This window comes from Bombina bombina, chromosome 6 (genome assembly GCF_027579735.1).
Source record: "Bombina bombina isolate aBomBom1 chromosome 6, aBomBom1.pri, whole genome shotgun sequence".
Classification (NCBI taxonomy): domain Eukaryota; kingdom Metazoa; phylum Chordata; class Amphibia; order Anura; family Bombinatoridae; genus Bombina; species Bombina bombina.
The window spans coordinates 964,905,236-964,932,084 of record NC_069504.1 but is presented as its reverse complement, the minus strand read 5'-3'; positions in this window follow the sequence as shown (position 1 = coordinate 964,932,084).

The window sequence follows — 26,849 nt, the reverse complement described above, 5'->3', positions numbered from 1 at the left end:
TCACAAATATTTAGATATACAACCAATAATTGTTAAATTCATTCATGCTATTAGGTATAACCGAATTCAGATTGAAAATCCATTTGGTTTCCATCTTCAACAATCTTTGTTCGGTGTCCCCACCTCTTATACCAGGTTTTAGTTTCTCAAGTCCCCAACATTTCATTACATTGGTGTTTCCCTTGTGGGACATTAGAAAGTGTTTGGCTACACTAGTGATTTGTTTTTTCTTTTCTACTCTAATATTGTGTGGTCATGCCAACGTAAAGTAAATCACAGCTGCAGGATATACAATAAATCACTTTAGTGCTTTGACAATTAATATGTTCTTTTATTGCCCATTTTTTTGCCAAACCTATCCACTACATATTCTTTTTTAACCATGTGTATGCACACTTTACAGTGTCCACAAGCGACAGAACCTTTGTGTACAGGATCTCTTTTAGCATTCCTATCATAGTGACTTGTTACTAACTTGTCACAAAGATTGCTAGCTCTTCTGTACGTCACCAATGGCCTATCTGTTAACAATGGTTTCAATATTGTGTCTTGGGTCAGGACATGCCAATGTGTTTTAAGAATGTTGGTAATCTTGTCACTTTGTGGTGAATATGTAGTGATAAACCTGAGTGGGGTATTACTTTCTCTTGATCTAGGAGTTAGTAGCTCCTTTCTATCTTTCAGCAATGCATTGTTATATGCCTTGGCAAGTAATTTCCTTGAATAGCCTCATTCTAGCAATCTCTGTCTAAGATCCCTAGCTGATTCTTTGTAATTTTCAATGGTACTGCAATTTCGTCTTAAGCGAATATATTCCCCCATTGGTAACCCTCTAATGGTATTTGGGTGGTGATAGCTACTTGCATGTAGGATATTGTTGGTGGATGTAGGTTTCCTATATGCATTAGTTGCAATGGAGTTATCAACCTTCTGAATATAGAGGTCTAAAAATTCAACCTTAGACTTCTCTACAGTAGATGTAAGATATAATCCAAAGGGATTTTTATTGAGAATGTTAATGAATTCGGTCAAAAGGTGTTCAGGGCCATCCCATACAAAGAATATATCATCAATATACCTGGACCAGTGGGATACGTGTTTAGTGAGATGTTTAAGATCCTCATGGAATACCACGGTTTCCTCCCACCAACCCAGGTATATATACGCGTATGTAGGGGCACAAGAGGTGCCCATGGCCGTGCCACATACTTGTAAAAAGAACTTGTCGTCAAATACAAAAAAGTTATGTGTCAAAACAAATTCCAACAAATTGAGCAAAAACTCTTTCACCTCATGACTTATCTTGGTATTTTTGGATAAGTAATAAGAAATCGCTCTACACCCCCACTGGGTCTTAATGCTAGTGTAGAGTGATTCTACATCACATGTAACCAATAGCGAAGAATTCATGTCAAGCTTCAAATCATTCACTTTATTTAATAGGTGCATGGTATCCCTGGTATAAGATGGAAGAGATTCCACAATATACCTCAGCCTTGCGTCTATGTATTTGCTTGCCTTCTCAGTCAAGGATCCAATCCCATAGACTATGGGTCTCCCGGGTGGTTTTAACATATTTTTGTGGACCTTGGGCAATAAATAAAGTGTGGCTATTTTGGGTAATTTCACTTCAAGAAAGTTATATTCTTTTTGGTCAATTATGCCATTAGTGAAAGCTGATTTAATTAGTTTGTTGTAGCTGTTTAAAAACATATCCATAGGGTTACACAATAGTGGTTTGTAATTTAATGGATTGTTTAATTGGCGAAATGCCTCTTCACGATACATAATATCAGGCCAGATAACTATGTTACCTCCCTTATCACTGCATTTAATCTGAATATTTAGGAGCAGAAATGCTCCAGTGGACAAATGATATAACTAGTCTAACAGCAGAATTGAAAAATAAAAATACTGTGGAAATCAATAATATGTTGGAATGGTTTGAATCTCTAAAACAATTAAAAAAGATAAGAAGGAAACAAATAAAAAAGCAATGGAATATTGACATGTACAATTTCTATAAAGAAAATAATGTCATTCCCAGAGGTTTGCGTTTAAAATTGTTTCCTTCATTCAAAGATTTTAAACCTGAATTCAAATTAAAGTGGGAAAGTGCACTTACTGAGTGCTCATTAAAACTTATGGGATATCTAACTGAGTATGAACTAGACAAGCTTACAGAGATTAATGCAGGTATCTCTATAATCTGTGATGAACTTAAACAATATGAGGTTAATGAGGAATTTCAGAAATCTTATAAAAAGATTAAGGGAGAAGTCGAAAAGTTTGCACATTTTATATCTGAGAAAAAAGAAAGCAAAATCGACAGGGACCTTAAAGATTATTCCTCTGATACCATATATGCATGGGGGAAAAATATGAGTGCTAATTCAGATATAGACACATCAGATAGAGAAGGAGATAGTACTGATGCTGATGCATCTGATGGGGAATCTATACCAAGGACTATCCTTAAAAACAAAAATAGAATTCATTTTAAAAGAAAAGAGGGGGAGACCAATGGCACTACACTTTCACTTAAGGCTAAGCTCAGGATCTCGTTACTGTAGCTACTTCTGGGATAATTTCCAGATGTAATAGTATATAATACTGGAGTCTGCGGTGCTGTGTACTTAGTTGCAACTTGGAAGACTGAGCGTGGTTAAATTAATAACCACTAGGAGTTGTACACGAATAGCACTCGTGAGCTTTGTGAATGAACTGGAATTAACCACGTATTGCAAAAAGACTAATCAGTGATTGAAATGATAACTTTCTCAAGGTATACAAAAACTGCACTAAATTAAAACTTAACATTTATTGATTAAACAGTGCTAAAATTAGCGGAAAACTACATATAGTTAAAAACACTAGCTCGAAATAGAAACTATGTTTTATTCAACAAAGGAGAGTATTTGGGTAGTTAATCTGGGGTCATTAGTAGGTGATGTCTACAACACTGACTTATTGAGTATGTTGTCAGTATTGAATAGTCTGCAGAGTCAGTATGTAGAATGTGGGTATGGATAATACCAGGTGTCTTAAAGAACTGTTGTTGTGCGTGGGTCTATTGGATTGACTGTTAATAGCAATATCAAAGTCCTTAGAATCTACTAATAGTGGGTGGTCTTTAGTGATTAATCCCTATACACCCTAACTTTAGTTATGGCTGTTGAACAATAAGAAATGTGTATCTAATAGTCGAGAGGGTGGTATTCAGTATCTAAATTATTTGGTTGGAATACGTTGTAATGTTATTTTATGTTGTTTCTCCTTTTGTATGTGTCACACTTTCTCTTATTGGAGTGTTACCCAGATTCCAAATAGATTATGTTACACGTTGTTCTTGTTTTTTAATTTTGAAATTTAAAAATTTACTGTATTTGAGATGGACACATACAAGTTTTTTTATATATTACACCGTGGTTTATTATTGTACTCCACAGATTAGATTTGACAATAAAGTTTTTCTCCCTTTAGCTAATTTATTTGATTCACAGAATTCAGCCACTAAAGGCAAGATAACGTTTAATGTACGTTTCTTTTTAATATGTATTTCATCCGAGGTAAACAAATATATATACTTAATGTTAGGCAGGGAGATGTTTATGGTTTCTACCTTGTTCTCTAATATATATGTATTTAGAATAATATGGTAAATTTCATTGTAGGTAACACACTCAAATTTCTGGCCCAGTAAGGTGCTGCTACATGATATTGCTTGAGGTGCATGTCTTTTACCAAGCAAGACTTTTTTTCAACTTGTGTCAATCTTTATCTAGTTGAAATACATAGATAGAATATTACACTTTTCTGTTTATATTGTGCTATATTTTAGCAGACGTGTTCAAATTCTTTGTGACACTCGATGGGTCCTTATAATTATCTATCCCCTCTTAGTTAAATTTACAGAGTATTTTCTGTAAAAATAAGACTGTCTAGGTTTGACTACCCACATATATGTTTTTGTTTGACCCCGTTATGTTTGTGGCATGTAATTATAGACTCGGTTTTTGTGTTCACTTGTCCGGTAACGTCCGGTATTTATATGGTTTTTGTTTGGCGCTTTGCTGTTAAACTTAAGTCTCCGTTAGTGCCTGTCAGCATCCCAGTAACGGTTAAATATTTAGACAGCAGTGCCTGTATTGTTAGCCTGTCCGGTATGACTATTGAGTCAGGATTCAGCGCTCGTATTATTATATCATTTAACACCGGTGTAACAGTCTGATTTGCCGGTGATAGTAAGGTACTATAGAGCTCCTGAAACAGTCATACCTGTGACTCGGCTAATGTTATTTTGTAAAAATGAAGTGGCTTTTTGTTGTTGGTTAGATTGCCGGGGTGGCAATATGGTTCCCCAGCAGTAATTGCAAATTGGGTAGCAGACACTCTCTAAAAAAGCCGGTCTAATTATATGAGTTCTGGTTCTCCTTTTAATACATATAGTAACGGCTATATCCTAATAGATAGCCTTTATGGTTTTTAACATAGCACTAATCGAAGCTAGCAACTAAAACACAGGAGCTCGCTAAGACTCCTCACCATTTCCCTGAATCCCTAACATGTTTCGCCGTAAACTCCGGCTTTTTCAAAGGGTTATCGAGAGTGCACTGTTTGTCTGCGATTTTTAAACCCTGTAGGTAATTGATTCCATCCAATGGGAAGCAGAATCCCCCGTGCGTGCTGTTTGACGTGGTCTGCATGTATTCTGGGTATTGTAGTTTTATGCGTTCAGCGATAATTTTTCTTTCTCCATTCTTTCTTATTTTTTAGCTGAATTTCGGAGACATTTGTAGGTATATTTCTTATATGTTTATCCTCTAGCTATGACTTAGTGATTATTTAATTGTTATGTATTAAAGCCACATAATGATCAAAGTATCTTAAGTTCTCTTATCTATTAATCTCCTATAGATGATCTAGTGATTCTAATAGCATTTTCTTGTTTCTATATCCTGGAAGTCGATTCATATTGGAATCTGCTACTCTTAAATATTATATTTTTGCTTAAGTAGTTTGTGATAGCTAATTCTAGCTTTTGTTAAAACATTCTTCAGACATGAAGTGGAGTCATTTTGAGATTGTTTTTGGTATCATTATTACTTAGTGTTTGAAAAAATTCAAAGAAAAAACTTGTAGTGACTGTGAAAAGTGTTTGCTACTGTAATTTAACCATTATAAACATGTTGATAGACAAGCAGTGTCCTTTAAATATGTGAATACCATCTTATATCTTATAAGTCCATTGTGGGATTATTGTGCAGGAATTTACACTGTGTGATTTCTCTTTAGAATTAATAGTGTGAGTGATGTCATTATTTTAAGTCTTTTATTGTGCCCAGTGACTACAATAAATGTTTGTGAAGTATTATTTTACTCGTGATTGCTGTGTGTGTGAAGAAATTACCCTAATAGTGAACATTTAAGGTGACTTTAAAAAAGAAGAGCTGTACACCCTTAGGTGACGTGAAATGTGAATGTTTTTAAATAAAAAGTAAAAAATAATTATTCTTTTAAAATAAAATTGTGTATTATTATAATGCCCCTATTTTGTAATATGCATAAGGGCTTCTCACTTTGACAGTGATCTCCATGTCTGGGAGCATTGTTATTCTTCTTGATTGGCAAGATTACTAGAAGAATAGTTTTTAGTTATAGCTTTCCTTAGCATTCAACTTGTTAAATATATAGATATCTCCTGCATCTATAAAAGTTAAAGATAGAAGGATATGAATATTGGTTTAACCTTTTGTTTAATGATCTTAGTTTTGTCTTAAATCTTGTACTTAATTCTTAAGACATTAAAGTAAGATTTTTTGTATAACTTTGGTGAACTGTCTGTATCTTTCCAATTTTTTTTTGGATTTTTATTATTTCTTAAAGAAAAGAGCTATAATTGTTTTGTTCATTTAGACCATAAGGTTGAACACTATTCAGTAAAAATATCCACTTTGTTTCAGCTTGAAGTAATTTGGTTTCCAGATCGCCTCCCCTAATGCCTAAAGAGATTTTCTGTAGGCCGAAGCATTTCAGTTCATTTTGTTTAGATTGATGATGCTTGAAGAAGTGTCTGGCCACTGAGGTGATTTTTTTTACCTTCTTTAAGATCCTTGTCTGCGTTTTTAATGTTCCTTAGGTGTTCTTGGAGTCTGGTTCTTATTTTTCTTGACGTCATTCCAACGTAATATTTCCTGCATTTACATTTAAGGGCATAGATTACCCCTTCAGTATGGCAATTGATATGCTTATTAATTTTATGTTTCCTGTCAAATCTGTCTGTGACAGTGTCAATTTTTAACATGAAGCTGCAGGTACTACAAGTCCCACATTTGAATGTACCAGGTTTAAGGGCATTTCTTGTTTTTGGACCTTGGAAGTGGCTTGGACTTACCAAGTCCTTCAGATTTTTAGCTCTTTTGTATCCTACTTGTACCCTTTCTTCTAATATTTTACCCAGAATTGGGTCTGATTTCAGGATGTGCCAGTGTTCATTGATCGTATTCGTGATCATCCTGGAATTTGGGTTGTAAGTGGTTATAAATCTTACTTTGTTGTCGCTCTTCTTAGGTTTATTTTCGAGTAATGTGGTCCTTTTTGTCAATCGTGCCCTGTATTCTGCTTTTTTTATTGACCGTTTGCTGTACCCACGTGTTATAAGTCTTTCTTTTAATTCCTTAGCTCTTTGGTTGTAATTTTCTTCATTTGAGCAATTTCTGCGCATTCGCAGAAATTCTCCTATCGGTAGAGCTCTTATAGTGCTAGGTGCATGTGCACTCGTGCTTTGTAGTAGACTGTTTGTTGCTGTTTTCTTACGATGGACATCGGTACACAAATTTCCTTGTTCGTCCTTAGTTATTACAAGGTCAAGAAAGGTGATTGATTTTAGATCAGCTTCATGTGTTAACTTGATGTTTAACTTGTTGTTATTTAATACTTGGAGGAATGTATCAAGTTCTTCTTTTGAGCCTTCCCACAGGATCAGCACATCATCAATGTAACGCAGCCACATGGGTATGTATTTTAGGAATCTATCATTGGTATCTGTAAACACTACACTGTGCTCCCACCAACCTAAAAATAGATTGGCATATGTGGGAGCACAGGATGTCCCCATGGCTGTTCCTCGGATCTGTAGGTAAAATTGATGGTTGAATGTAAAAGTATTATGCGTTAAGACAAACTTGAGTAGTTGAAGAATGAATTGGTCATGTTCATTATTTTCTTCAGAACCCATTTTGAGAAAGTATTCAGTTGCTTCTAAGCCCAAATTATGTTGAATACAGGTGTAGAGTGACTCGACATCCGCGGTTACTAACCAAGTGGACGGAGTAACCTGAATATTGAGTAGTTGATTAAGGACATCACGAGTGTCTTGTACATAAGAGCTTAATTGGGGTAAATATTCTCTCAATCTGAAGTCGACATACTGACTCGCCTTTTCTGTTAAGCTGTTTATTCCCGAAATAATTGGGCGTCCCGGAGGTTGTTTGATGTTTTTGTGCACTTTCGGAATTAGGTAGAAGGTTGGTATCGTAGGTTCCAAATTTTTTAGGAAGGAATGTTCTTTAGATGATATAATTTTTTGTTTTTTAGCAAAATCAATGAGCTTATTGTATTTCTGTGAATGCTCTTGAATTGGGTTGTAGTTTAATTTTTGATAACAGGTTTTGTCATTCAATTGTTTTTCTGCTTCTTGGAGGTATAGTTTAACTGGCCAAATGACCACATTTCCGCCCTTGTCAGAGTTTCTGATGATGACATCATCCCATCTTTTCATTTCATCTAGGGCCTTCAGTTCATGTTTAGTTAAGTTTTTTTCGGTTTGGGTTTCCTCCATTTGCATTATTTTTGAGCATACCAATTGATTAAAGACTTCTATTTGGGGACAGTCTTGTGACTTGGGCATATATTTAGATTTATTTTTCATTTTCTCTCTCCACTGTTTTTGTTCAGCTGGTTCGTTTTCTTTTAAGAGTTCTTCCAAAGTTTCAAGGCAATTTTGTTCTTCCTGGGTCCAGTCCTCTGTGGTCATAGGATCTGTTGTTTTGTTATATAACCTTTTCAGTGTTAGTTTTCGCAGAAATAGTTGAAGATCTTTTATTATGTCAAATTTATCCATTGTTGGCGTAGGACAAAATGATAGACCTTTTGAGAGCACATTACTGGGATGAATGGTTAGGATTTTGTCAGAGAGGTTTATTATTCTCATTGTTTCATCTTGATTTGCGAGAATGGGCTCGGCGGTCTCCGGTACGGAGTCTGTCCCTGCTTGTAGGTTCTGTTTTGTGATCGACTCCTCATCTGTCTTTTTGTTTTTCCCCCTGCCTCTTCTGGTATGCTTTTGTCTGAAGAGGCGGTTTCCTCTAAAAAATTCTTCCGTTTATTTCTGTTGGGAAGTGTACTTATGTGTGAGGTAGATGTTCCTGGTTCTGCTTCAGTATCTGTACTCTCTGATTCCTCACCTTCCGTATCTGAAATGTCACTTTGTATTACATTTACTCGTGATTGCCTGTTTGGATTGGTGTTGGTTTTTCTTCTCCACTTATACACCCATTTGTTTTCATAATCTGACTTGTCCCTGCTTAATTTTCCTTGTTTAGTTTGTTTTATTTCCTGTTCGTATTTTTCTAGTTCTTGTTGGTATTTTTTATACATGTTTTTGAAGTCTTTATTAGTTTCAAATTCCTTCAACAATAAGTTTTGATTTTGTATTTCTGTTTCCAATAGGTCATACTCCGACTTATCGTGTTTGATCAGAATTTTCATTAATTTGACTGAGCACTCACTTAATGCTTCTTCCCATTCTGTGCTTAGATTAGGATTCCGAAATTCAAAGGCAGGAAATAGTTGTATACGTAAGCCCCTGGGAATAAGTTTATGTTCTAAATACTTTTCAAAAAAGTGGTGGTTCCACCACAGTTTGTCTTGTTTGTGCATGGCTTTGTGGATGTTTTTTAAGGCTGAATTCATTTTATCTTGTATGTTTGTTATTATAGTTTGAGGGTTTTTAAAGACCTCATCCAGATCAGCCTCAGATCAGCCTTAAAAAACATCCACAAAGACATGCACAAACAAGACAAACTGTGGTGGAACCACCACTTTTTTGAAAAGTATTTAGAACATAAACTTATTCCCAGGGGCTTACGTATACAACTATTTCCTGCCTTTGAATTTCGGAATCCTAATCTAAGCACAGAATGGGAAGAAGCATTAAGTGAGTGCTCAGTCAAATTAATGAAAATTCTGATCAAACACGATAAGTCGGAGTATGACCTATTGGAAACAGAAATACAAAATCAAAACTTATTGTTGAAGGAATTTGAAACTAATAAAGACTTTGAAAACATGTATAAAAAATACCAACAAGAACTAGAAAAATACGAACAGGAAATAAAACAAACTAAACAAGGAAAATTAAGCAGGGACAAGTCAGATTATGAAAACAAACGGGTGTATAAGTGGAGAAGAAAAACCAACACCAATCCAAACAGGCAATCACGAGTAAATGTAATACAAAGTGACATTTCAGATACGGAAGGTGAAGAATCAGAGAGTACAGATACTGAAGCAGAACCAGGAACATCTACCTCACACATAAGTACACTTCCCAACAGAAATAAACGGAAGAATTTTTTAGAGGAAACCGCCTCTTCAGACAAAAGCATACCAGAAGAGGCAGGGGGAAAAACAAAAAGACAGATGAGGAGTCGATCACAAAACAGAACCTACAAGCAGGGACAGACTCCATACCGGAGACCGCCGAGCCCATTCTCGCAAATCAAGATGAAACAATGAGAATAATAAACCTCTCTGACAAAATCCTAACCATTCATCCCAGTAATGTGCTCTCAAAAGGTCTATCATTTTGTCCTACGCCAACAATGGATAAATTTGACATAATAAAAGATCTTCAACTATTTCTGCGAAAACTAACACTGAAAAGGTTATATAACAAAACAACAGATCCTATGAACACAGAGGACTGGACCCAGGAAGAACAAAATTGCCTTGAAACTTTGGAAGAACTCTTAAAAGAAAACGAACCAGCTGAACAAAAACAGTGGAGAGAGAAAATGAAAAATAAATCTAAATATATGCCCAAGTCACAAGACTGTCCCCAAATAGAAGTCTTTAATCAATTGGTATGCTCAAAAATAATGCAAATGGAGGAAACCCAAACCGAAAAAAACGTAACTAAACATGAACTGAAGGCCCTAGATGAAATGAAAAGATGGGATGATGTCATCATCAGAAACTCTGACAAGGGCGGAAATGTGATCATTTGGCCAGTTAAACTATACCTCCAAGAAGCAGAAAAACAATTGAATGACAAAACCTGTTATCAAAAATTAAACTACAACCCAATTCAAGAGCATTCACAGAAATACAATAAGCTCATTGATTTTGCTAAAAAACAAAAAATTATATCATCTAAAGAACATTCCTTCCTAAAAAATTCGGAACCTACGATACCAACCTTCTACCTAATTCCGAAAGTGCACAAAAACATCAAACAACCTCCGGGACGCCCAATTATTTCAGGAATAAACAGCTTAACAGAAAAGGCGAGTCAGTATGTCGACTTCAGATTGAGAGAATATTTACCCCAATTAAGCTCTTATGTACAAGACACTCGTGATGTCCTTAATCAACTACTCAATATTCAGGTTACTCCGTCCACTTGGTTAGTAACCGCGGATGTCGAGTCACTCTACACCTGTATTCAACATAATTTGGGCTTAGAAGCAACTGAATACTTTCTCAAAATGGGTTCTGAAGAAAATAATGAACATGACCAATTCATTCTTCAACTACTCAAGTTTGTCTTAACGCATAATACTTTTACATTCAACCATCAATTTTACCTACAGATCCGAGGAACAGCCATGGGGACCTCCTGTGCTCCCACATATGCCAATCTATTTTTAGGTTGGTGGGAGCACAGTGTAGTGTTTACAGATACCAATGATAGATTCCTAAAATACATACCCATGTGGCTGCGTTACATTGATGATGTGCTGTTCCTGTGGGAAGGCTCAAAAGAAGAACTTGATACATTCCTCCAAGTATTAAATAACAACAAGTTAAACATCAATTTAACACATGAAGCTGATCTAAAATCAATCACCTTTCTTGACCTTGTAATAACTAAAGACGAACAAGGAAATTTGTGTACCGATGTCCATCGTAAGAAAACAGCAACAAACAGTCTACTACAAAGCACGAGTGCACATGCACCTAGCACTATAAGAGCTCTACCGATAGGAGAATTTCTGCGAATGCGCAGAAATTGCTCAAATGAAGAAAATTACAACCAAAGAGCTAAGGAATTAAAAGAAAGACTTATAACACGTGGGTACAGCAAACGGTCAATAAAAAAAGCAGAATACAGGGCACGATTGACAAAAAGGACCACATTACTCGAAAATAAACCTAAGAAGAGCGACAACAAAGTAAGATTTATAACCACTTACAACCCAAATTCCAGGATGATCACGAATACGATCAATGAACACTGGCACATCCTGAAATCAGACCCAATTCTGGGTAAAATATTAGAAGAAAGGGTACAAGTAGGATACAAAAGAGCTAAAAATCTGAAGGACTTGGTAAGTCCAAGCCACTTCCAAGGTCCAAAAACAAGAAATGCCCTTAAACCTGGTACATTCAAATGTGGGACTTGTAGTACCTGCAGCTTCATGTTAAAAATTGACACTGTCACAGACAGATTTGACAGGAAACATAAAATTAATAAGCATATCAATTGCCATACTGAAGGGGTAATCTATGCCCTTAAATGTAAATGCAGGAAATATTACGTTGGAATGACGTCAAGAAAAATAAGAACCAGACTCCAAGAACACCTAAGGAACATTAAAAACGCAGACAAGGATCTTAAAGAAGGTAAAAAAATCACCTCAGTGGCCAGACACTTCCTCAAGCATCATCAATCTAAACAAAATGAACTGAAATGCTTCGGCCTACAGAAAATCTCTTTAGGCATTAGGGGAGGCGATCTGGAAACCAAATTACTTCAAGCTGAAACAAAGTGGATATTTTTACTGAATAGTGTTCAACCTTATGGTCTAAATGAACAAAACAATTATAGCTCTTTTCTTTAAGAAATAATAAAAATCCAAAAAAAATTTGGAAAGATACAGACAGTTCACCAAAGTTATACAAAAAATCTTACGTTAATGTCTTAAGAATTAAGTACAAGATTTAAGACAAAACTAAGATCATTAAACAAAAGGTTAAACCAATATTCATATCCTTCTATCTTTAACTTTTATAGATGCAGGAGATATCTATATATTTAACAAGTTGAATGCTAAGGAAAGCTATAACTAAAAACTATTCTTCTAGTAATCTTGCCAATCAAGAAGAATAACAATGCTCCCAGACATGGAGATCACTGTCAAAGTGAGAAGCCCTTATGCATATTACAAAATAGGGGCATTATAATAATACACAATTTTATTTTAAAAGAATAATTATTTTTTACTTTTTATTTAAAAACATTCACATTTCACGTCACCTAAGGGTGTACAGCTCTTCTTTTTTAAAGTCACCTTAAATGTTCACTATTAGGGTAATTTCTTCACACACACAGCAATCACGAGAAAATAATACTTCACAAACATTTATTGTAGTCACTGGGCACAATAAAAGACTTAAAATAATGACATCACTCACACTATTAATTCTAAAGAGAAATCACACAGTGTAAATTCCTGCACAATAATCCCACAATGGACTTATAAGATATAAGATGGTATTCACATATTTAAAGGACACTGCTTGTCTATCAACATGTTTATAAGGGTTAAATTACAGTAGCAAACACTTTTCACAGTCACTACAAGTTTTTTCTTTGAATTTTTTCAAACACTAAGTAATAATGATACCAAAAACAATCTCAAAATGACTCCACTTCATGTCTGAAGAATGTTTTAACAAAAGCTAGAATTAGCTATCGCAAACTACTTAAGCAAAAATATAATATTTAAGAGTAGCAGATTCCAATATGAATCGACTTCCAGGATATAGAAACAAGAAAATGCTATTAGAATCACTAGATCATCTATAGGAGATTAATAGATAAGAGAACTTAAGATACTTTGATCATTATGTGGCTTTAATACATAACAATTAAATAATCACTAAGTCATAGCTAGAGGATAAACATATAAGAAATATACCTACAAATGTCTCCGAAATTCAGCTAAAAAATAAGAAAGAATGGAGAAAGAAAGATTATCGCTGAACGCATAAAACTACAATACCCAGAATACATGCAGACCACGTCAAACAGCACGCACGGGGGATTCTGCTTCCCATTGGATGGAATCAATTACCTACAGGGTTTAAAAATCGCAGACAAACAGTGCACTCGCGATAACCCTTTGAAAAAGCCGGAGTTTACGGCGAAACATGTTAGGAATTCAGGGAAATGGTGAGGAGTCTTAGCGAGCTCCTGTGTTTTAGTTGCTAGCTTCGATTAGTGCTATGTTAAAAACCATAAAGGCTATCTATTAGGATATAGCCGTTACTATATGTATTAAAAGGAGAACCAGAACTCATATAATTAGACCGGCTTTTTTAGAGAGTGGCTGCTACCCAATTTGCAATTACTGCTGGGGAACCATATTGCCACCCCGGCAATCTAACCAACAACAAAAAGCCACTTCATTTTTACAAAATAACATTAGCCGAGTCACAGGTATGACTGTTTCAGGAGCTCTATAGTACCTTACTATCACCGGCAAATCAGACTGTTACACCGGTGTTAAATGATATAATAATACGAGCGCTGAATCCTGACTCAATAGTCATACCGGACAGGCTAACAATACAGGCACTGCTGTCTAAATATTTAACCGTTACTGGGATGCTGACAGGCACTAACGGAGACTTAAGTTTAACAGCAAAGCGCCAAACAAAAACCATATAAATACCGGACGTTACCGGACAAGTGAACACAAAAACCGAGTCTATAATTACATGCCACAAACATAACGGGGTCAAACAAAAACATATATGTGGGTAGTCAAACCTAGACAGTCTTATTTTTACAGAAAATACTCTGTAAATTTAACTAAGAGGGGATAGATAATTATAAGGACCCATCGAGTGTCACAAAGAATTTGAACACGTCTGCTAAAATATAGCACAATATAAACAGAAAAGTGTAATATTCTATCTATGTATTTCAACTAGATAAAGATTGACACAAGTTGAAAAAAAGTCTTGCTTGGTAAAAGACACGCACCTCAAGCAATATCATGTAGCAGCACCTTACTGGGCCAGAAATTTGAGTGTGTTACCTACAATGAAATTTACCATATTATTCTAAATACATATATATTAGAGAACAAGGTAGAAACCATAAACATCTCCCTGCCTAACATTAAGTATATATATTTGTTTACCTCGGATGAAATACATATTAAAAAGAAACGTACATTAAACGTTATCTTGCCTTTAGTGGCTGAATTCTGTGAATCAAATAAATTAGCTAAAGGGAGAAAAACTTTATTGTCAAATCTAATCTGTGGAGTACAATAATAAACCACGGTGTAATATATAAAAAAACTTGTATGTGTCCATCTCAAATACAGTAAATTTTTAAATTTCAAAATTAAAAAACAAGAACAACGTGTAACATAATCTATTTGGAATCTGGGTAACACTCCAATAAGAGAAAGTGTGACACATACAAAAGGAGAAACAACATAAAATAACATTACAACGTATTCCAACCAAATAATTTAGATACTGAATACCACCCTCTCGACTATTAGATACACATTTCTTATTGTTCAACAGCCATAACTAAAGTTAGGGTGTATAGGGATTAATCACTAAAGACCACCCACTATTAGTAGATTCTAAGGACTTTGATATTGCTATTAACAGTCAATCCAATAGACCCACGCACAACAACAGTTCTTTAAGACACCTGGTATTATCCATACCCACATTCTACATACTGACTCTGCAGACTATTCAATACTGACAACATACTCAATAAGTCAGTGTTGTAGACATCACCTACTAATGACCCCAGATTAACTACCCAAATACTCTCCTTTGTTGAATAAAACATAGTTTCTATTTCGAGCTAGTGTTTTTAACTATATGTAGTTTTCCGCTAATTTTAGCACTGTTTAATCAATAAATGTTAAGTTTTAATTTTGTGTAGTTTTTGTATACCTTGAGAAAGTTATCATTTCAATCACTGATTAGTCTTTTTGCAATACGTGGTTAATTCCAGTTCATTCACAAAGCTCACGAGTGCTATTCGTCTACAACTCCTAGTGGTTATTAATTTAACCACGCTCAGTCTTCCAAAAATAGAATTCAGCCTCATAAAATTAATTACGCAAATGTCCCTTTAGGCGGAGAACTAGAAGGGGGCGTAAGTGCAAAACCCAGAACCAGGAGACAAGTGAAGTTCACACAGAAATCCCTACATTCCAAGAAATAAACACCACTGAGTTAAATATTATTAATCTCTCAAATATAATTCTGACATCTGATCAAATATCTGTCCTTAAAAAAGGCCTATCATTCATACCCACACCACAATTCAATAAGTTTGAGGCAATTAAAGATATACATTTATTCATTCGTAAAATTCTTTTGAAAAAATATTTCAGCAATCCTGATCATGACCAGCTAAATGTCTCTGATCAGTCAGCCATTAGTGATTTAATTTCTCTATTAGAGGAATCTATTAGTAATGTTGAAACTGAAGACAACAATAGTTGGTGCCAGATTTTAAAAGCAAAATCAAAATTTGTACCCCATAACAACACATCGTTCAATGCATTAACTTTCCTGAACCTAGTGTGCCAGGATGTCCTAAATATCCAAGGTCAGATTGGAACACCTAACTACAATCTGAGTAAGGAAGAGAATTTAGCATTGAAACAATTATCTGAAATGAAGAATATTCAGATTAAATGCAGTGATAAGGGAGGTAACATAGTTATCTGGCCTGATATTATGTATCGTGAAGAGGCATTTCGCCAATTAAACAATCCATTAAATTACAAACCACTATTGTGTAACCCTATGGATATGTTTTTAAACAGCTACAACAAACTAATTAAATCAGCTTTCACTAATGGCATAATTGACCAAAAAGAATATAACTTTCTTGAAGTGAAATTACCCAAAATAGCCACACTTTATTTATTGCCCAAGGTCCACAAAAATATGTTAAAACCACCCGGGAGACCCATAGTCTATGGGATTGGATCCTTGACTGAGAAGGCAAGCAAATACATAGACGCAAGGATGAGGTATATTGTGGAATCTCTTCCATCTTATACCAGGGATACCATGCACCTATTAAATAAAGTGAATGATTTGAAGCTTGACATGAATTCTTCGCTATTGGTTACATGTGATGTAGAATCGCTCTACACTAGCATTAAGACCCAGTGGGAGTGTAGAGCGATTTCTTATTACTTATCCAAAAATACCAAGATAAGTCATGAGGTGAAAGAGTTTTTGCTCAATTTGTTGGAATTTGTTTTGACACATATCTTTTTTGTATTTGACGACAAGTTCTTTTTACAAGTATGTGGCATGGCCATGGGCACGTCTTGTGCCCCTACATACGCGAATATATACCTGGGCTGGTGGGAGGAAACTGTGGTATTCCATGAGGATCTTAAACATCTCACTAAACACGTATCCCACTGGTCCAGGTATATTGATGATATATTCTTTGTATGGGATGGCCCTGAACACCTTTTGACCGAATTCATTAACATTCTCAATAAAAATCCCTTTGGATTATATCTTACATCTACTGTAGAGAAGTCTAAGGTTGAATTTTTAGACCTTTATATTCAGAAGGTTGATAACTCCATTGCAACTAATGCATATAGGAAACCTACATCCACCAACAATATCCTACATGCAAGTAGCTATCACCACCCAAATACCATTAGAGGGTTACCAATGGGGGAATATATTCGCTTAAGACGAAATTGCAGTACCATTGAAAATTATAAAGAATCAGCTAGGGATCTTAGACAGAGATTGCTAGAACGAGGCTATTCAAGAAAGTTACTTGCCAAGGCATATAACAATCCATTGCTGAAAGATAGAAAGGAGCTACTAACTCCTAGATCAAGAGAAAGTAATACCCCACTCAGGTTTATCACTACATATTCACCACAAAGTGACAAGATTACCAACATTCTTAAAACGCATTGGCATGTCCTGACCCAAGACACACTATTGAAACCATTGTTAACAGATAGGCCATTGGTGACGTACAGAAGAGCTAGCAATCTTAGTGACAAGTTAGTAACAAGTCACTATGATAGGAATGCTAAAAGAGATCCTGTACACAAAGGTTCTGTCTCTTGTGGACACTGTAAAGTGTACCAACACATGGTTAAAAAAGAATATATAGTGGATAGGTTTGGCAAAAAATGGGCAATAAAAGATCATATCAATTGTCAAAGCACTAACGTGATTTATTGTATATCCTGCAGCTGTGATTTACTTTACGTTGGCATGACCACACGATGCCTGGGCACACGTATGACCAAACATCTTAGCAATATTAGGACAGCCCAGAGGGATGTAGAAAAGAAAAAACAAATCACTAGTGTAGCCAAACACTTTCTAATGTCCCACAAGGGAAACACCAATGTAATGAAATGTTGGGGACTTGAGAAACTAAAACCTGGTATAAGAGGTGGGGACACCGAACAAAGATTGTTGAAGATGGAAACCAAATGGATTTTCAATCTGAATTCAGTTATACCTAATGGCATGAATGAATTTAACAATTATTGGTTGTATATCTAAAGATTTGTGAGCATTCAAACATGATCTATGAACTGATTAAACATATATTGCCCACCTTGTACCTGTAACTAGGCATTAGGGAGGTTGATCACTACCTTATGTTATATGTTTAAGTAATGGTTGTGGGTTGTTCAAGGTTTCTAGGGATATTTATCCCAGTATTTTAATAATATAAATAATAAAGTATGTATTATTTTATTATTATCCTTTTCTGAGTGAGAGTGAGTGCTACAGTAACCCCTTAGCTGCCTATTCTTTGTAATTCCTATAGTTATTATATAAGGGGTAGCACCAGAATTTATTTCATATTCCAGTCTCACCTATTTCATAGTGTAGTGCCAGTTTTCTTCTTGTTCTAATACCACATTCACTGCCTGTAGGGGCCACTAACTTTAATCCTCTGCAACAGGGAATATTTGATATAAAATGTTAATTCATATTTTATTACTATTTTTTTTTTTTTAAATTGTGTTCTAGTTTTTTCCAAATATGTTCTGTTTTGAATCAGAAATGTGTGTTTACTATCCAAATGTATATGTTAATTTTATGATTAATTTTGTTATTTATTATTTTTTGTATTTACTAGTGTTAAAGTGTTAAAGTCCCTATCCCTCTATCCCTATTCCTCTGTCCCTATTCCCATGTTCCTATCCCTCTGCCCCTGTCCCTCTGTACCTATCCCTCTGTCCTTGTCCCTATCCCTCTGTCCCTATCCCTTTATCCTGTCCCTCTGTCCCTATACCTCTACCCCTGTCCCTATCCCTTTGTCCCTGTCCCTCTGTCCTTATCCCTCTGTCCCTATCATTCTGTCCCTATCCCTTTATCTCTATCCCTCTGTCCCTATCCCTCTGTCCCTATCCCTCTGTCCCTATCCCTCTGTCCCTGTCCCTCTATCACTCTCCCTATCCTTCTGTCCCTATCCCTCTGTTCCTATCCCTCTATCCCTAGTACTCGGTCCCTATCCCTCTGTCCCTGTCCCTATCCCTCTGTCCCTGTACCTCTGTCCCTATCCCTCTGTCCCTGTTTGTCTGTCCCTGTCCCTCTGTCCCTTTCCCTATCCCTCTGTCCCTGTACCTCTGTCCCTATCCCTCTGTCCCTGTTTGTCTGTCCCTCTGTTCCTGTCCCTATCCCTCTGTCCCTATCCCTCTTTCCCTCTCCCTATCCTTCTGTCCCTGCAGCTATGAGGGATAATATCCCTGTTATGTGTTACTGACTGCTATGAGGAAAAATATCACTGCTATGTGTTGCTGACTGCTATGAGCGATAATATCACTGCTGTGCTACTGACAGCTATGAGGGATAATATCACTGCTATATGTTACTGACAGCTATGAGGGATACTATCACTGATATGTGTTACTGACAGCTATGAGGGATAATATCACTGCTATGTGTTACTGATAGCTATGAGGGAGAATATCACTGTTATGTCATACTGACAGCTATAATGAATAATATCACTGGCATTTGTTACTGACAGCTATGAGGGATAATATCCCTGCTATGTGTTACTAACAGTTATGAGGGATAATATCACTGCTATGTGTTACTGACAGCTATGAGGGATACTATCACTGCTATGTGTTACTGACAGCTATGAGGGATAATATCACTGCTATGTGTTACTGACAGCTATGAGGGATAATATCCCTGTTACATGCAGTATCTGTAATATGATATTTTAATTTTCTCTTTCTGTCCCTTTAAAATACCATATAACTCCCTTATTTAATTTTTTCTTTTCAACCAAGCATCATATGACCCAGGGTAAGTTAAAGGCTCTTTTTATTTGTATCCACAAAACCAAACTCCAGCTTTCCTCTACCAATATACTAGACAATCTGTGATGGGCACAATGATAGTTAGGTAACACAATGTCCCACCTAACAGCACTACCTTAGCCACATTGTTAATCCCATGATGTATATTTTTGATAACTAATAAGTAATTTTACCCCTTGGCTGCCTGTAACATACAGATGCATGCTTTTACCTCTTAAGCTGCCAGTAACAAGTAAACAAAAGTGATTTTAACCCCTTGTCTGCCCCTTACTACTTTCTGCTCCATACTGTAGTGCATATAGGCAGGGGGATTTTTTTTTTTATTTTTTTTTGCACAAGCACTTGTTAATTTACAATATTTAGTTCTTATTAAAAATATTTAAGGAAAAAATTGACACTTTATATGGCAATTAAAAACATGGTGGGGGAGGGGCATATGAGATGGGAGGGGCATATGATGTAGGAGGGGCACATGAGATGGGCGGGGAAATATGGTAGAGGAGGGGCAGAGGATGTAGGTAGGTGGAGCAAAGAGGAGGTGGGGGGCCCTGCCACACTTTTGCCCGGGGGCCCTGGTTGGTCTCAGTCCGCCCCTTTATCTTTTTCAGGTCGCGTAAGAAGTTTGAGTGTTAAATGCGATTACGTTTGAGCGATTGCATACATTTTCAAAATGCAATATGAGCAGACACTGCTGATCAGCGCTGACCATAGAAAATATGAGAGCATAAATCACCACAAGTTTGCGCAAACGAATTTGTGGTAATTTAAACAGAGCATCACTTGTAATATCGATTTGAGCATAAAGAACACTACAATTGCGTTTACACTCCTTGCGCTAACGATAGTGCTCCACTCATAATTTGGCTCTTTATTTTTACACCAAAATATTATTTAAAATTTCTATCAGCTAGATTACGACTCAAGTTTTGAGCGCTATAGGGAAATTAACGAATACAAAAAATGTTGCGTTATTTAATCCCCTACAGCGCAGCCATTAAAGGTTTTTCAAAACCCGGCTTGTGCGTGCGATATGGCGTTTTTAAGCTCCATACCGCACGCAAAACAAGTACTGTTTTGACATGCTCGTGAACACTTTCCCCATAGACATCAATGGGGAGAGCGGGTCAGAAAAAAGTCTAACACCTACGATTGCGGAAAAAAAAGCTTCATAACGTAGCCCCAACTAATGTTTAAACCTAACACCCTAACATAAACCCTTCGTCTAAACACCCCTAATCTGCCGCCCCCGACATCGCCGACACCTACCTACAGTTATTAACCCCAAATCTGACGCTCCCGATATCGCCACCACCTAAATAAAGCTATTAACCCCTAATCTGTCACTCTCGATATTGCTGCCACTATACTAAACTTATTAACCCCTATTCCGCCGCACCCCAACATCGATGCCACTATAATAAAGTTATTAACCCCGATTCCGCTGCTCCCCAACATTGCTGAAGCTAAATAAAGTTATTAACCCCTAAACCTCTGGCCTCCCACATCACTACCACTAAATAAACCTATTAACCCCTAAACCGTCAGCCCCCACATTGCAACAACCTAAATTAAACTATTAACCCCTACACCTAAACCTAACCCTAAGCCTAACCCTAAACCAAACCATAACCATAACCCTAACACCCTCTAACTTTAACATAATTAAAATAGATCTAAATTAATTTTACAATTATTAACTAAATAATACCTATTTAAAACTAAATACATACTTACCTGTGAAATAAAACCTAAGGCCTAGATTTAGAGTTTGGCGGTAGCCATCAAAACCAGCGTTAGAGGCTCCTAACGGTGGTTTTAGGCTACCGCTGGTATTTGGAGTCAGTCAGGAAAGGGTCTAACGCTCACTTTTCAGCCGCGACTTTTCCATACCGCAGATCCCCTTACGTCAATTGCGTATCCTATCTTTTCAATGGGATCTTTCTAACTCCAGTATTTAGAGTCGTGGCTGAAGTGAGCGTTAGAAATCTAACGACAAAACTCCAGCCGCAGAAAAAAGTCAGTAGTTAAGAGCTTTCTTGGCTAACGCCGGTTTATAAAACTCTTAACTACTGTGCTCTAAAGTACACTAACACCCATAAACTACCTATGTACCCCTAAACCGAGGTCCCCCCACATCGTCGCCACTCTATTAAAAATTTTTAACCCCTAATCTGCCGACCGCCACCTACGTTATACTTATGTACCCCTAATCTGCTGCCCCTAACACCGCCGACCCCTATATTATATTTATTAACCCCTAACCTGCCCCCACAACGTCGCCGCCAGCTACCTACAATAATTAACCACTAATCTGCAGTCCGCAAAGCACCGCCACCTACATTATAGCTATGTACCCCTAATCTGCTGCCCCTAACACCGCCGACCCCTATATTATATTTATTAACCCCCAATCTGCCCCCCTCAATGTCGCCTCCACCTGCCTACACTTATTAACCCCTAATCTGCCGAGCGGATCTCACCGCTACTATAATAAAGTTATTAACCCCTAATCCGCCTCACTCCCGCCTCAATAACCCTATAATAAATAATATTAACCCCTAATCTGCCCTCCCTAACATCGCTGACACCTAACTTCAATTATTAACCCCTAATCTGCCGACCTAATCTCTTCGCTACTGTAATAAATGTATTAACCCCTAAAGCTAAGTCTAACCCTAACACTAACACCCCCCTAAATTAAATATAATTTAAATCTAACGAAATAAATTAACTCTTATTAAATAAATTATTCCTATTTAAAGCTAAATACTTACCTGTAAAATAAACCCTAATATAGCTACAATATAAAATATAATTATATTATAGCTATTTTAGGATTTATATTTATTTTACAGGTAACTTTGTATTTATTTTAACCAGGTACAATAGCTATTAAATAGTTAAGAACTATTTAATAGCTAAAATAGCTAAAATAATTACAAAATTACCTGTAAAATAAATCCTAACCTAAGTTACAATTAAACCTAACACTACACTATCAATAAATTAATTAAATAAAATACCTACAATTACCTACAATTAAACCTAACACTACACTATCAATAAATTAATTAAATAAAATACCTACAATTATCTACAATTAAACCTAACACTACACTATCAATAAATAAATTAAATATAATTCCTACAAATAAATACAATTAAATAAACTAACTAAAGTACAAAAAATAAAAAAGAACTAAGTTACAAAAAAATAAAAAAATATTTACAAACATCAGAAAAAAATTACAACAATTTTAAACTAATTAAACCTACTCTAAGCCCCCTAATAAAATACCAAAGACCCCCAAAATAAAAAAATGCCCTACCCTATTCTAAATAACAAAAGTTCAAAGCTCTTTTACCTTACCAGCCCTGAACAGGGTCCTTTGCGGGGCATGCCCCAAAGAATTCAGCTCTTTTGCCTGTACAAAAAAACATACAATACCCCCCCAACATTACAACCCACCACCCACATACCCCTAATCTAACCCAAACCCCCCTTAAATAACCCCGACTTCCCGACGAATGACGGTTCCTTTAAGGGACATCATCCAAGATGGCGTCCCTCAAATTCCAATTGGCTGATAGGATTCTACAGCCAATAGAATGCGAGCTCAATCTGATTGGCTGATTGAATCAGCCAGTCGGATTGAACTTGATTCTGATTGGCTGATTCCATCAGCCAATCAGAATTTTCCTACCTTAATTCCGATTGGCTGATAGAATCCTATCAGCCATTCGGAATTCGAGGGACGCTATCTTGGATGACGTCCCTTAAAGGAACCGTCATTTCTCGGGAAGTCATCGGAAGAAGAAGATGGGTCCGCGGTGGAGGTCTTCAAGATGGAGCCGGTCCTCATCGGATGAAGATAGAAGATGCCGCTTAGAAGAAGATGGTTGCCGGTCCGGATCTACTCTTCTTCCCGGATAGGATGAAGACTTTGGACCCTCTTCTGGACTTCTTCAGCCGTCGGATGATGGATGTCTAGCCCCCGCTTGGGCTTGGATGAAGATTTCGGAGCCTGGAACGATCGGTGATACCTGGCATGGTGAAGACAAGGTAGGAAGATCTTCAGGGGCTTAGTGTTAGGTTAGGGGGATTTGGGTTAGATTAGGGGTATGTGGGTGGTGGGTTGTAATGTTGGGGGGGGGGTATTGTATGTTTTTTTTTACAGGCAAAAGAGCTGAATTCTTTGGGGCATGCCCCGCAAAGGGCCCTGTTCAGGGCTGGTAAGGTAAAAGAGCTTTGAACTTTTGTAATTTAGAATAGGGTAGGGCATTTTTTTATTTTGGAGGGCTTTGTTATTTTATTAGGGGGCTTAGAGTAGGTTTAATTAGTTTAAAATTGTTGTAATATTTTTCTGATGTTTGTAAATATTTTTTTATTTTTTGTAACTTAGTTCTTTTTTATTTTTTGTACTTTAGTTAGTTGTATTTATTTGTAGATATTGTATTTCATTAATTTATTGATAGTGTAGTGTTAGGTTTAATTGTAGGTAATTGTAGGTATTTTATTTAATTAATTTATTGATAATGTAGTGTTAGGTTTAATTGTAACTAATTGTAACTTAGGATTTATTTTACAGGTAATTTTGTAATTATTTTAACTATTTTAGCTATTAAATAGTTCTTAACTATTTAATAGCTATTGTACCTGGTTAAAATAAATACAAAGTTACCTGTAAAATAAATATAAATCCTAAAATAGCTATAATATAAATATAATTTATATTGTAGCTATATTAGGATTTATTTTACAGGTAAATATTTAGCTTTAAATAGGAATAATTTATTTAATAAGAGTTAATTAATTTAGTTAGATTTAAATTATATTTAACTTAGGGGGGTGTTAGTGTTAGGGTTGGACTTAGCTTTAGGGGTTAATACATTAATTAGAATAGCGGTGAGCTCCAGTCGGCAGATTAGGGGTTAATGTTTGAAGTTAGGTGTCAGCGATGTTAGGGAGGGCAGATTAGGGGTTAATACTATTTATTATAGGGTTAGTGAGGCGGATTAGGGGTTAATAACTTTATTATAATAGCGGTGCGGTCCGCTCGGCAGATTAGGGGTTAATAAGTGTAGGCAGGTGGAGGAGATGTTGTGGGGGGCAGATTAGGGGTTAATAAATATAATATAGGGGTCAGCGGTGTTAGGGGCAGCAGATTAGGGGTACATAGGGATAATGTAAGTAGCGGCGGTTTACGGAGCGGCAGATTAGGGGTTAATAATAATATGCAGGGGTCAGCGATAGCGGGGGCGGCAGAATAGGGGTTAATAAGTGTAAGGTTAGGGGTGTTTAGACTCGGGGTACATGTTAGAGTGTTAGGTGCAGACGTAGGAAGTATTTCCCCATAGCAAACAATGGGGCTGCGTTAGGAGCTGAACGCGGCTTTTTTGCAGGTGTTAGGTTTTTTTTCAGCTCAAACAGCCCCATTGTTTTCTATGGGGGAATCGTGCACAAGCACGTTTTTGAAGCTGGCAGCGTCCGTAAGCAACTCTGGTATCGAGAGTTGCAGTGGCGGTAAATATGCCTGTACGCTCCCTTTTTGGAGCCTAACGCAGCCATTCTGTGAACTCTCAATACCAGAGGTATTTAAAAGGTGCGGCCAGAAAAAAGCCAGTGTTAGCTACGCGGGTCGTTACCGACAAAACTCTAAATCTAGGCCTAAGCTAATTACAATATATCTAATAGTTAAGGTAAGTTTATATTTATTTCAACTAGGTAGACTAGTTAGTAAATAGTTATTATCTATTTATTTACTTACTACCTAGTAGAAATAAACACAAACTTACCTGTGAAATAAAACCTAAGCTACCTTACACTAAAACCTAACATTACAAACAATAAAAAAACACTAAAATCCTATTCTAATGCCCTTTAGAAAAAAGAAAAAAAAAAACACACCAAAATAAAAAAGCCTAATCTAGAATAAAATATCAAGGGCCCTTAAAAAGGCCTTTTGTAGGGCATTGCCTTAAGTTAAACAGCTTTTTTGCTACAAAAAAAACCAAACGCCCCCTAAAAAAATACATTACGCAAAATAACAAACAAATTATCCAAAATAATAAAAATATTCCTATTCTAATACCAATTTTTAAAAAAAAACAAAAAAAAAACCTAATCTAGAATAAACTACCAATGGCCCTTTAAAGGGCCCTTTGTAGGGCATTGACATAAATATATCAGCTCTTTATGTGAAATAAAAATACAAATACCCACTAACATTACAAACCCCCACCCTCCCAAACCCACAAAATAAAAAACCTAAGCAACCCATTGCCCTTAAAAGGGCATTTGGATGGGCATTGCCCTTAAAAAGGCATTTAGCTCTTTAACTGCCCAAACCCTAATCTAAAAAAAACACACAAAAAAAACCTTAAAAAAAACCTATCACTGGGGGCGGAGCCTAGCCACGCTGGAATATAGCTGCAAGCTCTTAGAGCTCTGAAAGCCCAAACGCTAGATTAGCTAGTTTAATGCAAAAATTCTACTATTTTTCATGAGGAAGGAGAGCTATGCCATAAGTCAAGACAAGCTCCATCTAATTTGGACAGTGGATTACACATAAGCACCCTGAAGCCAGCAGGACACGCATTAACCTGCAGGGTATAGTAGCGTGGCTGCATCGCTCTTTACCGGAAAGGCCAACAGCTTCTCTCTCTTACCTCTCACAGTGTTGCGCCTTGCCCTTCTGCCTTTGTAAAGAATGTAAAAATAGACACCCCCAAAATAATATTCTAATAACATGTTAAGGTTCTCTTAGTGAGGACACATTGACACTCTAAGCTAAACTCCTGTTTGTAGAGAGAGGACACATTTACCAGAGCACCTGCTGCAGGGAAGGGAAACTTAGTTACTTGTTTCTGAGGGGAACCTTCTTTCAGTTAAACACTTGTTCCCTAAGTGATGAGTGTCCTCCATTTTATTGCAGGTAAGGTAGATGATTCTTATAAGCATAGCTGGGAATATAATAGATTAAACTGGTCTAGCTAATGTTCCAGTGACAAGTGAAAGTAAATGCAGTGTGATTATAGGACATGTGGCATCTTCCTTAGTGCAGCTTTGGGGAAGGATGTTCTCAGCAGACAGAACACATGTTGATTCTGCATTTGGATGTTAATCACAATAATTCTGTACTGTACCTGCACAGTTGTTATGTTTTATATACTGTATTATTGTGTTCAGTTACACACGTGTTCCCTCAGTGATGAGTGTCCTCCATT